Here is a 14157-nt window from a genome sequence, read left to right on the forward strand (position 1 = left end):
GTCTAATGTGTGGATTTTTGTAAATAAGATGGTCTGAGAGTGGCATTTGTGGATGGGAATTACAAAGTGAATTATGTAGGTCTCTTGTCAGCCACAGATGATACTTATGTCAGATTATGTATTACGTTAATCAGATTTGCTGTATTTAACTAGGAATCACTGAAGGCAATCCATCTGAGTACACTGAGAAAGCCAAAATGAGCTGTTAGCCATTTATGTGTGTTGCCAAAGGGAATCAAAGACAGTCTTTCCTAATGAAGAATTTGCTTTGCAGTCAGTGAACAATGTCAAAATCAAAAGTTTTTGCCCTACTTTTAAACATATTTGTGTGAATGGCACCAACAGAATTCAGTTAATGACCAGCAAAACAGAAACATTAGCATAAAAGCACATCAAAGCACAACGAGGTTCCAGCTGATGCAAAATGTTTGAAAAAAAAATAGCACTGATGTCCTGCCGTCTAAATAGCAGACGACACAGCTGGCCTATCGAGGCCTTTGCAACAAAATTCAGAAGCCGTGGTGAACAATAACATTATCCATATCACCAATCACATGCTGTTACAGCATAAGGTAGGCAATAAGCAGTTAAATTCAAACTGTGCTTTTCAGATATTCCACAACTGGCAGTCAGAGTCAGAGAATTGAAGCGTCAAAGCCAAAGACTTCAGTTTGTTTTCTACACACTAGTGACTGAGAGGGAGGGAGGCTGGGTGCTGCGTTGTTATTCATAGGCTGAGATTTTGGTATTCTGGAAGGGAGCTGTGTATTTGGTCTACGCACTACTCAGAAGCAACAACTATATCAACATAATATACCGTTTAAATCTTCTGACCTCCAGGTGTCCAAACACAGATTTGACTTTCTCGTAGTGACTGTGTGCACATCGGTACATACTGTTTACCTGCAGCATAACCACAGCAAATTTAGAAAAAAGGCTAGCGTCATTATTATTATTATTTTTATTCTTCTATAATTTTGCTTCAGAAAAAAGCATCTCTTATTTAACTGCTCCACTGTGGCTGGACAATAGGTAGCTATTAACTCCATTCTGTATGTATTGAATGCAACTGTACAAGAAAATCTAACAATATTGCTTATTTCTACACTGGTTCTGTTAACACACATGCTTTTTTAAAGAAAATAAATCCAGATATATACATATCTTTCAGCTCACTCAGTCCTTTCACTCATCATTACCTGAGTGACACCAACACTCAATCAATATGCTTCCTTTCTATGATTGATATGTACCTCAGCTTTGCCCTAATAGTGAATAGACAACTGTCACACACACACACACACACACACACACACACACACACACACACACACACACACACACACACACACACACACACACACACACACGTAAATATATACATATATACTGTGGTTAGTTCAGCAGACATGTTGGGTCTGCTTCCTTCCTCTCTAATTTTACACATCAATCAGTGCATGAAGCATTTTTCCTGAGTCAGAGAAGCGAGTTTAGCATTGCAGTATTAAACAAGGCAATGCAGTTGGATTATTGGAGAATTCTACATGGGTTGTGATTGCTTGTAAATTATACGTAACTGGATGATGCTTTACTAAATAAACAGCCTTCCCAAAACTGTCTCTGTTTCATGAGTTTGCATAATTGCCTTCAAATGTGTGTAAAAGACATACAAATTGTGTTTGCTTTCATTATAAAACAAGTCATTCCATGCACGCACAGACATAAGAGTCAGTATTAAGAATGTTGGACAACAAGGGCATCCTTCTTTCATCACAAAACTTGCTCGGTCTCTTTTAATTAATAGCAACAGTTTAGGATGTGATTGTTTGGCAGGGTGCTCAAATCAATTAACTGAGGCTAAGTCCTTGATAAAGAATGTGTACACATTTCTTTGGGTGGTATAGACAGGTTAATTTTACTTCCAGCTGAGCCAAATTAATTCAAATGAAATGAAATGATTGCTATCTAAATTGAGGCCATTTTTTTTTAGTGGCTAAACTGAAATTTTTTTTTTCCAAGTTAACTTGCAGGAAATGAGTTTAACCTACAAGCCAGGCCTGTTGTAATAACTCAAATCAGTGCCTTCTTATCAGATGAGCCTTCTACAACAGGTTAATCGCCAGTGGTGAATTACGCTAAAGTCCTGTTATTGTTATTTAGCACAGTCATTGACCACAGGGTTGGAAAGACAAAATCAGAGCAGATGTGTCAGGACCAAATACAAATATTTACATACTTCCAAGGTGAAAATATGTGTTCACTCCTTCTGTATTTCACAAAGACATCATATTTATTTCTAGTGGTAAATGGTTAATGGACCGCATTCAAGGACATGTGAGGTGCTTGTCTTCTATCAGGAGCAATTTGCAGTTCAGCATCTTGTCCAAGAGCACTTCAGTGTTGACAGGAGGCGTAGGGTGATTGAACTACCCTCTGATTAGTGAACAATACACTCTACCACTTGAGGTCTTGATCTGGGACTTTTCAGTATTTAATTAATTTCACTTCTGAATTGGACACTCAGCTTTGCACCCTTGAAAAACCCTTAGCTAGCCAGGCCCCTGTTGCCGGTGCAGCCGAAGGCAGTGTAGTGGTACACTAGACCAGCGGTCCCCAACCCCCGGGCCTCGGACCGGTACCGGTCCGTGAGTTGTTTGGGGAGAGTTGAGGCTCAGGTGTGAAATGTATGGTTTTCAGGGTTTTTATCGGTTTTCAGCATTATTTTGTTATCGTTTTGATCGTTTACTCGGTTTTCCTGGGTCTTTTCACGTGCGTTATGAATAAATTTTCTTTTTTTCGGTACCGGTACTAGTTTTATTTTGTTGTATTTATCCGTGACACATTAAAGGCCGGTCCGTGAAAATATTGTCGGGAATAAACCGGTCCGTGGCGCAAAAAAGGTTGGAGACCGCTGCACTAGACTGTCTTGAGAAGCCGGGAAAACAGGATGGCTGGGTGACCGTGAGGAGGAAGCATAGTCCTAAACAGAAGCCCCTGGTACACCACCAACCTGTTCATGTGTCTAACCACTTTTCCCCACTCAGCGACACACCTGCTGGGGATCACACTCTGGGAATTGGTGATTCTGTTCTGAGACGTGAAGCTAGAGACACCAGCAACCATCAATTGTCTTCCAGGGACCAGAGCAGGTGACACTGAGGGAAATTTAAAACTGCTGGCTAAGGGTAAACGTAAACTGAGTAAAATTATAATTCATGTCGGCAGTAATGACACCCAGCTACTTCAATCAGAGGTCACTAAAATAAATATTGAATCGGCATGCAACTTTGCCAAAACAGTGTCGTTTTACCGTATTTTCACGACCATAAGACGCACTGTACTAAAAGGCGCAGTCTCAGTTATGTGTGCCATTACTGTATTTAACACACACATAAGGCGCACTGGATTATAGGGCGCATACAAGTACCGTATGCGTATTTAAAAATAAAGCGGGAGCAAACCTGAGTTCGGTACCTTACTCACATTTCTATTACCGGTAATCGTCATCATCAACAACACACAAGCATACAAGTGTGCGTATTTAAAAATAAAGCAGGAGCAAAACAAAGTTTGGTACTCACATTTTTATCATCAAACCCATCGAAGTCCTCATCCTCTGTGTCTGAATTGAACAGCTGCGCTAAATCTCCATCAAACATGCCAGGTTCACTTTCTTCACTGTCAGAGTCACTTTCCGTGCTGTGCGGCTCCTCGGAAATGATGCCGGCTTTTGCGAAAGTTCGAACAACAGTGCCAGCAGACATGTTAGCCCAAGCATCTACAATCCATTGGCAAATTGTGGCGTAACTCGCCCGGCGCTGCCTTCCACTCTTGGTGAAACTGTGGTCTCCATCGGTCATCCATCGCTCCCAGGCCGCTCGCAGCCTTACTTTGAACGGGCGGTTCACGCCGATGTCCAGCGGTTGGAGTTCCTTTGTCAGGCCTCCCGGAATGACAGCAAGCTCACAGTTCATTTGTTTCACTAGTTTTTTCACATCGGCTGTGAGATGGGCACGCAGAATCACAGATTAAGAGCGATGGTGATGCGTGGAAAAAACCACCTGGTCTCCTTACATACACCTCCCTCAGCCACTCTTTCATCATTTCCTCATCCATCCAGCCCTTTTCATTTGCCTTAATGATGATTCCTGCTGGAAACTTCTCTTTAGGCAAAATCTTTCGCTTAAAAATCACCATAGGCGGCAGTTTCTGTCCATTAGCATGGCAGCCAAGCACAACAGTAAAAGAAGACTTTTCATACCCCGTTGTGCGTATCGCTACCGTGCTGGTCCCCTTCTTCTCCACAGTGTGACTCACCGGGATGTCAAAAGTGAGCGGGACCTCGTCAATGTTTGTGATGTGGCTGGGCTGGATGTTTTTGTCGCCGATGTGTTTGCTGCAGTAGGAGCGGAAGATGGCCAGCTTTTCCTTATAATCCGCTGGAAGTTGCTGCGCTACCGTAGTCCTGGTCCGGATGGAAAAATGGCACCGTTTCATAAAACGAAAGCACCAAGACGGACCTCCTTGGAAATGTTCAATGTTCATCTCTTCAGCTAGTGAAACTGCTTTTAGCCGAATGGTGACCGTCGAAATGCTTCTCCCGCTCGTTCTTTGCTCGATGATCCACCGCTCGAGTCTTTCCTCCAACTCGGGCCACCTCGCCTTATGTCCGCGGAAACTCAGCTGCGTTTTCTTGACCTGCCGGAGCTTGTTTTCTAGCTTCCTCCATTTGCGAACCATCGATTCGTTAATCTTAAATTCTCTCGCCGCTGCTCGATTTCCATGTTCCTCCGCATAGCTGATGGCCTTCAGTTTAAACTGTGCTTCATAAGCGTGTCTCTTTGCCATTTTCAGGGTTGTTAAAACAACGATGTTCCACATAATGCACATACCTGTCCTTTTAGACAGGTATGTGCGATTGTCCGGTATATACGATCAACGCCCACACTTCACCCTTTAGCGTTCTCATGGTGTTCTCTACTACGTCCTCCTTACAACACACAGGGCGCACTGCGCTATAGGGCGCGTACTTTTTGAAGAAAATCTAAGACTTTTAAGTGCGCCTTATGGTCGTGAAAATACGGTATATGTAGTTTTCTTTGGTCCCCTCCCCAATCAGACCAGGAGTTCAGCTCAGATAAAATAATTATTGTGGGTGATTTTAACATCCATGTAGATGCTAAAGATAAGATAAGATAAGATAACCTTTATTAGTCCCACACGTGGGAAATTTGTTTTGTCACAGCAGGAAGTGGACAGTGCAAAAGTTATGACGCAAAAATTAGAATACAATAAGAATAAATACAGTACACAACTGTACAGAATAGAATAAAATAATATACTATATACAGTAGAATAAAATAGAATAAAAATATACAATAAGATAAAAATAGAATACGAATGCTATATACAACTGAGTAAAGATACAACGATGCCAGAAAAGATTATTGCACTTAGTGTTATTGCACATGTGTGGATGTGTGTGTTTGTTCAGTTAAAGTCTTTGTTGTGGAGTCTGACAGCAGTGGGGAGGAAAGACCTGCGAAATCTCTCCGTCCCACACCGTGGGTGCCGCAGTCTCCCACTGAAGGAGCTGCTCAGTGCTGTCACAGTCTGCTGCATGGGGTGGGAGACGTTGTCCAACAGGGATGACAGCTTAGCCGCCATTCTCCTGTCACTCACCACCTCCACTGGGTCCAGAGGGCATCCTAGAACAGAACTGGCCCTTCGGATCACCCTGTTCAGTCTCTTCCTGTCCCCAGCAGAGATGCTGCCGCCCCAGCAGACCACACCATAAAAGATAGCAGAAGCCACCACAGAGTCATAGAAGGTCTTCAGGAGTGGGCCCTCCACCCCAAACGACCTGAGTCTCCGCAGCAGGTACAGCCTGCTCTGCCCTTTCCTGTAGAGGGCGTCTGAGTTATGAGTCCAGTCCAGTCTGTTGTTCAGATGAACACCAAGGTACCTGTAGCTGTCCACAGCCTCAATGTCCATACCCTGGATGTTCAGTGGTTGCAGTGGAGAATGCTTGTGCCTGCGGAAGTGGACTACCTCACCGACCGACCACAGTATGTGAGGACTCAGGGCTGTGTGTCGGACAGGGTCGTCTGCAGTACGGGGGCCCCACAGGGAACGGTTCTGGCTCTGTTCCTCTTCACCATCTACACTGCAGACTTCTCCCACAATTCCACCCAGTGCTTCCTGCAGAAGTTCTCTGATGACTCTGCAATAGTCGGCCTCATCACTGATGGGGACGACAAGGAGTACAGAGGACTGACTCAAGACTTTGTGGACTGACTTTGTGGACATATGTTGAAGATCTTGATCTTCAACATATGGAATAGAAACTGAACATCCAACAATGTTTCCTGAAAGTCCTCTCTTGTCTGATCATTTCCTAATAACATTTAAATTTACAATAATTAATTAATTAATAACCCACATAGCAAAATTGGTGTGGCCCCGATCAGGCCCACACAATGTGCTTACACATGGCCCACATACCGCAAAGAATGACGGCCCTTTGGTGGCCCAGATCTGGTTTGCCAGTGGTGTCCCACACATGGGCCAGCACATGGGCCAGCACAAGGCCAGTTGAAGACACACTGGTGGTCCTCTGCTGGCCCATGTGTGGATTACCTCTGGCCAACCTGATCTGGGCCACCATTCACCTAATCACACACTTTCTCTATACCGAGTGCTTCCTAACTACATTCATACACAGACTTTCAGACTGGAGGAGCCAGGAATCGAACTACTAAACTTCCGATCAGTAGGTGACCTGCTCTACTGCCTGAGCTACAGCCACCCACTGGCAAAGATGAGTAAACTGTCAATAGGTTTTGGATAAAGTGTACACTCACAAACCTGTCAAACCTGCATTTGAAACGTTGGCTACCATAGCAGTATAGTATTGCAACATGGCATTTGGGTCTTCTAAGTAAAATAGGAAAATAGGAAGATAAATAGTGCCATCATTGCCAGACCTGGTACACATCTGGTTGACAGACACCCTGCCATGACTCCGATCAGTCAGAAATGCCAGCTTGATCCCGGAGCCAGGGAAGACCTGTTTTCTGTGTACACCAAACCACAATCGGGCCAGATATGGCATGCCATGACATAAACAGTGGTGTCATTGCCAGACCTGGCGCACATCTGGATGACATAAGTCTTATCATGCCAGAAGTCAACCAGCAGTGCAGGCTTGATACCAGATCTGGGCCAGACCTGCTTGCTATGTCGGAATGGTCTAAAATTTGAAAGAACCGGTTCGTCAAGGTTACTTTTTTTGAGAAGTGGATGGACAATAGCATGTTTAACATCAAGTGGAACACTTCCAGCTAAGAAGGAGGTCTTATTGATAGTTAAAACATAAGGGCCAATGGTCTCAAAGACTTCTTTAAAAAGATGAGAAGCGATAATGTCAAGATGACACATAGAAGGCTTAAGACGGGAGACAACTTCAATACTCATAATCATCTCACAGATGTAACATTATCTAGAGCTACTTTCAGTACCATTGATATTCATTTAGAGTCTTTTTCTCCAACCGATCTTTCTGCGATAACTTCAGTAATTGCTTCCTCCAAATCATCAACGTGTCTTTTGGACTCAGTTCCTACAAGACTGCTCAAAGAAGTCCTACCATTAATTAGTGCTTCAATCTTAAATATGATGAACCTATCTCTAATAATTGACTATGCACAACAGGCTTTCAAGCCGGCAGTAGTTAAACCTTTACTTAAAAAGCCATCTCTAGACCCAGCACTCTTAGCTAATTATAGGCCAATCTCCAACCTTCCTTTCATATCAAAAATTCTTGAAGCAGTAGTTTTAAAACAGCTAACAGATCATCTGCAGAGGAATGGCTTATTTGAAGCGTTTCAGTCAGGTTTCAGAGCTCATCACAGCACAGAAACAGCTTTAGTGAAGGTTACAAATGATCTTCTTATGGCCTCTGACAGTGGACTCATCTCTGTGCTTATCCTGCAACCTAACCAGTTTTAGGTTAGTGCAGCGTTCAATACTGTTGACCATAATATCCCATTAGAGCGATTAGAGCATTCTGTAGGTGTTACAGGTACTGCACTGCAGTGGTTTGTATCATATCTATCTAATAGACTCTAGTTTGTTTGTGTAAATGGAGAGTACTCTTCACACACTAAGTTTAATTATGGTGTTCCACAGGGTTCAGTGCTAGGACCAATTCTGTTTACATCATACACGCTTCCCTTAGGCAGTATCACCAGAAAGCATAGCATACATTTTCACTGCTATGCTGATGACACCCAACTCTATCTATCCATGAAGCCAGATAACACACACCAATTAGTTAAACTGCAGGAATGTCTTAAAGACATAAACCTGGATGGCCTCTAATTTTCTGCTTCTTAATTCAGTTAAAACTGAGGTTATTGCACACAGTTTTCAGGCCCCTCTTCTATGGAACCAGCTTCCAGTTTGGATTCGGGAGACAGACACTATCTCTACTTTTAAGATTAGGCTTAAACCTTTCCTTTTTGCTAAAGCATATAGTTAGGGCTGGTGACCCTGAATCCTCCCTTAGTTATGCTGCAATAGGCATAGGCTGCTGGGGGATTGCCATGATGCATTCTTCTTTCATCACCTTTCTCACTCACTATGTGTTAATAGACCTCTCTGCATTGAATCATACTTGTTATTAATCTCTGACTCTCTTCCACAGCATGTCTTTATCCTGTCTTCCCTTTATCACCCCAACTGGTCACAGCAGATGGCCGCCCCTCCCCGAGCCTGGTTCTGCCAGAGGTCTCTTCCTGTTAAAAGGGAGTTTTTGCTTCCCACTGTCACCAAAGTGCTTGCTCAAAAGGGTTTATATAATTGTTGGGTTTTCTTCTGTATGTATTATTGTAGGGTCTACCTTAGAATATAAGCACCTTGAGGTGATTTATGTTGTGATTTGGCACTGTATAAATAAAATTGAATTGAAATCCTGTACTGAAGTACAGTTTTGATGTACCTTTACCAAGTATTTCTATGTTCTAATACTTCTACAGTATTTTACAAGAGATATTACTGTACTTATTTCATGACCTTACTTTTAAATAATTATTTCATATACTAGGCTACATTATTCATTACACCTGTAGGAGCAGCTCGGCCAGGGATACCCATGCCATGAAGCTCCTGGCATACAGATGTGGTGCTGATGTTGCAATGCTGGAGGAGGTTTGCAGTTACTGAGTCATCAGAACATTGGCCACTTTCAAGTATCTCACATGAAACCACTTCCTGTGGTTCCTAAATGCCTCCACTTTACAATATCACCACTGACAGCTCATTGTAGAATGTCTTTGAGGGAAGAGATTTTTGAGTTCTTTACAGCAAACAAATGTTTGTAAAGGCAGACTGCATGACTAGGAGCGTGACACTTGTGGCAATGGGACCGAAAACACCCGAATTCAAAGATTAAGAGACTGTGTGGCCTATCACTTTTGCTTATATAGTGTACATTCCAACATTGGCACAGGCGGATGAAACCTCTGTTCCTGAAGCCAGGAAAACAAACAAGCTCTGAAGTCATTCAGTGTGGCTTTGATCCACAGAAGTGAGAATACAAAATAGATTATCTGAAGTTAGCATAATCATATTCTATCTTCTCCTGTTTCTTGGATTTATCCTGTTACACTGCTTTTCTGCTGACACTGAAAAGTCTGCCTCTCATAAAAAGTCATGTTTCTGAGGTGAACCCTGTTAATTATTTACACTAACCCCAATGAAGGATCAGTCCAAACGGTGGCTTAGGCACTTCTATATGTACTCTATGTTGTGATTCAAATGATGGGGTAACATAAAGAGTACCCAGACTAACTGCTGTTGCCCCAAGTTTTGGTCACACTGATCATATAGCAAACAAATGGACAGGCATGTTGGGTGCAAAGCTGCGTAAGTCCGAGAAACAATACCCAACAATGTGTTTAAGTAATATTAATATACATTTAAAATTGTGTTGAGAAACAAGTGTAATATTTGTAAGCCTAAGTAAGTCTAACTACCTCCCACTCTTAGGTGAAAAGACTTGAAATAGTGATGTTTGATATTTTTTAAACATTCACCGCTGAAATTTAAACACTGAGGGGACAGATGAGCTAAGGCTTGTATATTCTGATAGCTTGAGATGCAAGATGCTTTTGAAAAGATGGATCAGAAAATTACGGAAATATCTGGCTCTATAATTCAGTGGCCTTTTCAAAACCTACCCGCTTTGCGAGAGAAGCATAAACATGTTCCAAAAGGACTTGTTGTACCATCCTTGCAACTTTACATGCACCACTTCAGTAAGTTGCTGCCAATGTGAAATTACTCACTTCCAGCAGTGACATTGGTTTCACCACTATTCAGGAAGTGTGTTATTTACTTTGAAAAGTGAGTCAGTTTACTGTTTATGCTTACATAAACAGTAAACTGACTCACTTTTCATGTCCTCACAGAAAAGGTAAGCAGGATCTGAATTTTAGTTTTACTTTTATGTCATATATGCAAGAAACTATTACAGGTTTATTATTTCTTTCTTTATAATAAGCCACACAGATCCGTGTGTACCACACATGATGGTGAAGGCATGCCATTATTTGGAGCATCAGCATATCCAAACAGATTTCGTATTCCCAGTTTTATTTAGTAGCTCGAAAGAATGGCAGGGAGAGGTGGCATATGGAGACTGATGTGCAGCTGTTGTTTCCGTCTGAGTTGCCAAACTTGCCTCATGAATCCTCAGAGACAAATCCTGGAGAAAGAAGGAACAGCTGAAACTGTAGTCTGACAAAATATTCAAACACCTGAAGCTACAGTACCTGCCACTCTCAGGATATAGTGTTATCTTCATTTGGAAGATTTGAGAGCAAGATTAAAAAAAATGAATTCATTCTTAGCCCTTGAAATACTTTCATTGAAATAAACAATAGAAATGTGTGCTTCCAGCTTCAGTTTTGTTCTTTGCACTTATAATCATGTTGCACTACTTCATTTATTAATTGATAATTTATCCTTTTCTTCCTATATGTTTTACCACTACATGCTATGAGCATTAATATGTCCATGTCACAAAAACAAAACAAAAAGTAAACTGGGAGGGGTGAAAATGCCTTTACCCCATAAGGTTGACAATATGAAATAAAGGGTGTATCAAAAAGAATCCTCCGATTTCAAAGTGCTTTAATTCTGTACCCATTCGCCAGTAACAATCCAAACAAGAGAGGGAGCAGATTTGTGACTTTCATGTGGTCCCTGGTTGGTAGCATAACAACTTCAGTGACTCCAGACATGCTTGCAAAACTATAGGACATTTGGCTAACCTGTGCATATATGCTGTGCATCCAGAGGGGGACACATTGAGCACTTGCGATCATCAAGTTTGGTATATAAATCTTTATATTCAGCCATGTATTTAAAAATTTGTTGCAAGATTCTGTCCATTACCGTATTTTTTAGACTATAAGGCGCACTTAAAATCCTTTAATTTTCTCAAAAATCAACAGTGTGCCTTATAATCTGGTGCACCTTATGTATGAATTCTAGTTGCGCTCACTGACCTCGAACCGATTTCATGTGTTACACAGCGCTCAGAAATCTATCAAAATGTTTTAGTACAACTTTGGTAAGCTACGAAGCCGCATCGCTTGATGGATTGTCGGAGCTTTACGGCTACCGCAGTCAGGAGTCTTGGGGAGTAATACATACTGTGCTTCAACATAATATTATGGTGTGTGTATAAGGACCCCAAAATGGCACCTGTTAAGAGACATGCTTACAAAGCGGATTTCAAACTCAAGGCTATCAGTCACGCAGTAGAACATGGGGATGGAGCAGTTGCAAGAGAATTCAAAATCAGAATTTGATGGATTTGTGGGAGAGGAATGAACTGAAAAAGTGAGTGTATTGTTCCGTATTTTATGCGTTACAACAGAACAATGTTGAAAGTTATTGTGAATGAGTTTAACTTTGACTTGTCTTAATGCGCATTATAGTCCAAAAAAATACGGGACTTTAAAAACAGCCTTTTGAAATGGGATTCTTTTTGACACAGACTGTACACTAAGTTTGTTTTTATGTTTTAGCTTCTGTGAAGCACTTTGTGATTTTTATCTTGAAAGGTGCTATACAAATAAAATTTTACTTAAGTAAAGTCACTGCAATGCTGATTCCATCTTCTGTGTTTAGAGCTGAGCTGCAATCATAAAAAAATCAGAAAAACTCATAAAAAGCAACAATCTTGCCCGATTATATTTTGATCACTGTCTCCTTATAACTGCTTCCTGTGTTCTATGTTCCTTGTGACTGCACTTATGCAATTTTGCTGAATTTCCTTCCCTTTCATCAAAGCATCAACCTTCCAACTTGAGTTTTATTTGGGAGAAGAGGACAAAGTCGTAGGGAGCCAATCCTGGTGGTGTTGGTGTGTTTTCAGTTGTTGTGCCAAAAATCCTCCCGCAAACCTGGCATAGCAATGGGAATATTTTATATGTTGGCATTCATGTGGTGCAGAAACGATATGTGTGAGTTGAGAGCAGTACATGTATCCGCCATAAAAGGTTTTGCTCTTTAACACAAGTCCCCGCAAATCTGTTATTTAGCAACAAGCAAAGCACACAAACATTATGCAACACTTATTTGAACAAGCTAATGGGAATTTTGATCTATTATTTACTAGCAGATCAAGATTCACTTACCCTAACTTTGGCAATCAGGATAACTGGTCACATAAAGCTGGTAATCAGCATTCCCGATCTTGGTATGAGCATGTTCACATGAAAGAATTATTGATAAGTGTACTTGCAGCAGAGCAGCTTCAAAGAAAGATGAAACAATGTTATAGGAAAAATATGAAAACATTAAACACAGAATACAGACTGAAAGCAACACAGCTGCAAAGGGCAAAGCAGCAGTGTGAGTGTGTCAGAGGAAAAGCACCGTACAGTAATATAGTATTAAAAACACACACTCTAGAGCAGGGGTGTCAAACTCAAATACACAGTGGGCCAAAATTCAAAACTGGAACAAAGTCGCGGGCTAACATTAATATTTATTGAAAAAAAAAAATCTTCCTCCAGATATAAGAATGAATCTTTTCTTATGGACTCAAATAAGTTTTGCTGGAAAACTGAATATGGAACAAGCAAAGCTTAATACTAAACAATATATATATTAGCTGTATAATACCAGTAGGCCAGCTCTAATAGTAATTTGGTATGGCTTCGCGGGCCAAATGTAATTAGGCTGCGGGCCAAATTTGGCCCGCGGGCCAGAGTTTGACACCTATGCTCTAGAGGCTTTCGTCAGTAAGAGATGATGTATTAATACATTTGAAACTAAGAAAGAAAGAAAGCCAGCAAAATGCAGGTAAAATGCAGACTGTATGAGTTAACAGACTTGAATCAATATCACAACTCTGTCATTAAGACAGAGGATGGATTATAATCGAGTATTTCATAAAATTATTGTTTAAAGGACTTTTTTTTATTTCCTGAGCTTCAGAATCAGTGATGTTTAACAGGCACAGGGAAAAAGTGTTCAAGGGTAAGCATTAAATATAAAAACAGAAAGGATGAGGTCAACAAGTACAGTATCTATCTATCTATCTATCTATCTATCTATCTATCTATCTATCTATCTATCTATCTATCTATCTATCTATCTATCTATCTTCTTTTCCTTTCTTTTCGCATTATTTAAAACCTTTTCAACCCAGGTTGCACAGAGGTCACAGAGATTTTTCATTAATGGTGATGCTATTTTGATTAAGTGATTGATCGGTAGATCATTATTTCAAAGCAGGTGTTATTTCCTGCTACAGAGCAGGTGAGCTTTGCAGAATAAGTTACCAGGCGACATATCCGAAAACCTATCGTCAGCCCTGAAATTAGCTGGATAAGAAAAAAATCTTCCTTAATAGTGCAGACCTCAGACCTGATGTTATGTACAATCACTGATGATAATACGGTGAGCATGCTGATGAGCAAACTGCTGTTATTATGAAAAATATCTGATTATGAGTAAAAAAAAAAGTACTTGTGTCTATTCTGGCAAACCATGTTTAAGGCAAATCCATGGGGAATTATCATTGTGAGTATAATATCCCCAGATGTATGTTACAACGACATACTGTATGCATGCATG

Source organism: Diplotaxodon limnothrissa, linkage group LG1 (assembly GCF_057381915.1).
Source record: "Diplotaxodon limnothrissa isolate DT_005_m linkage group LG1, D_limnothrissa_male_GT1.1, whole genome shotgun sequence".
Taxonomy (NCBI): Eukaryota; Metazoa; Chordata; class Actinopteri; order Cichliformes; family Cichlidae; genus Diplotaxodon; species Diplotaxodon limnothrissa.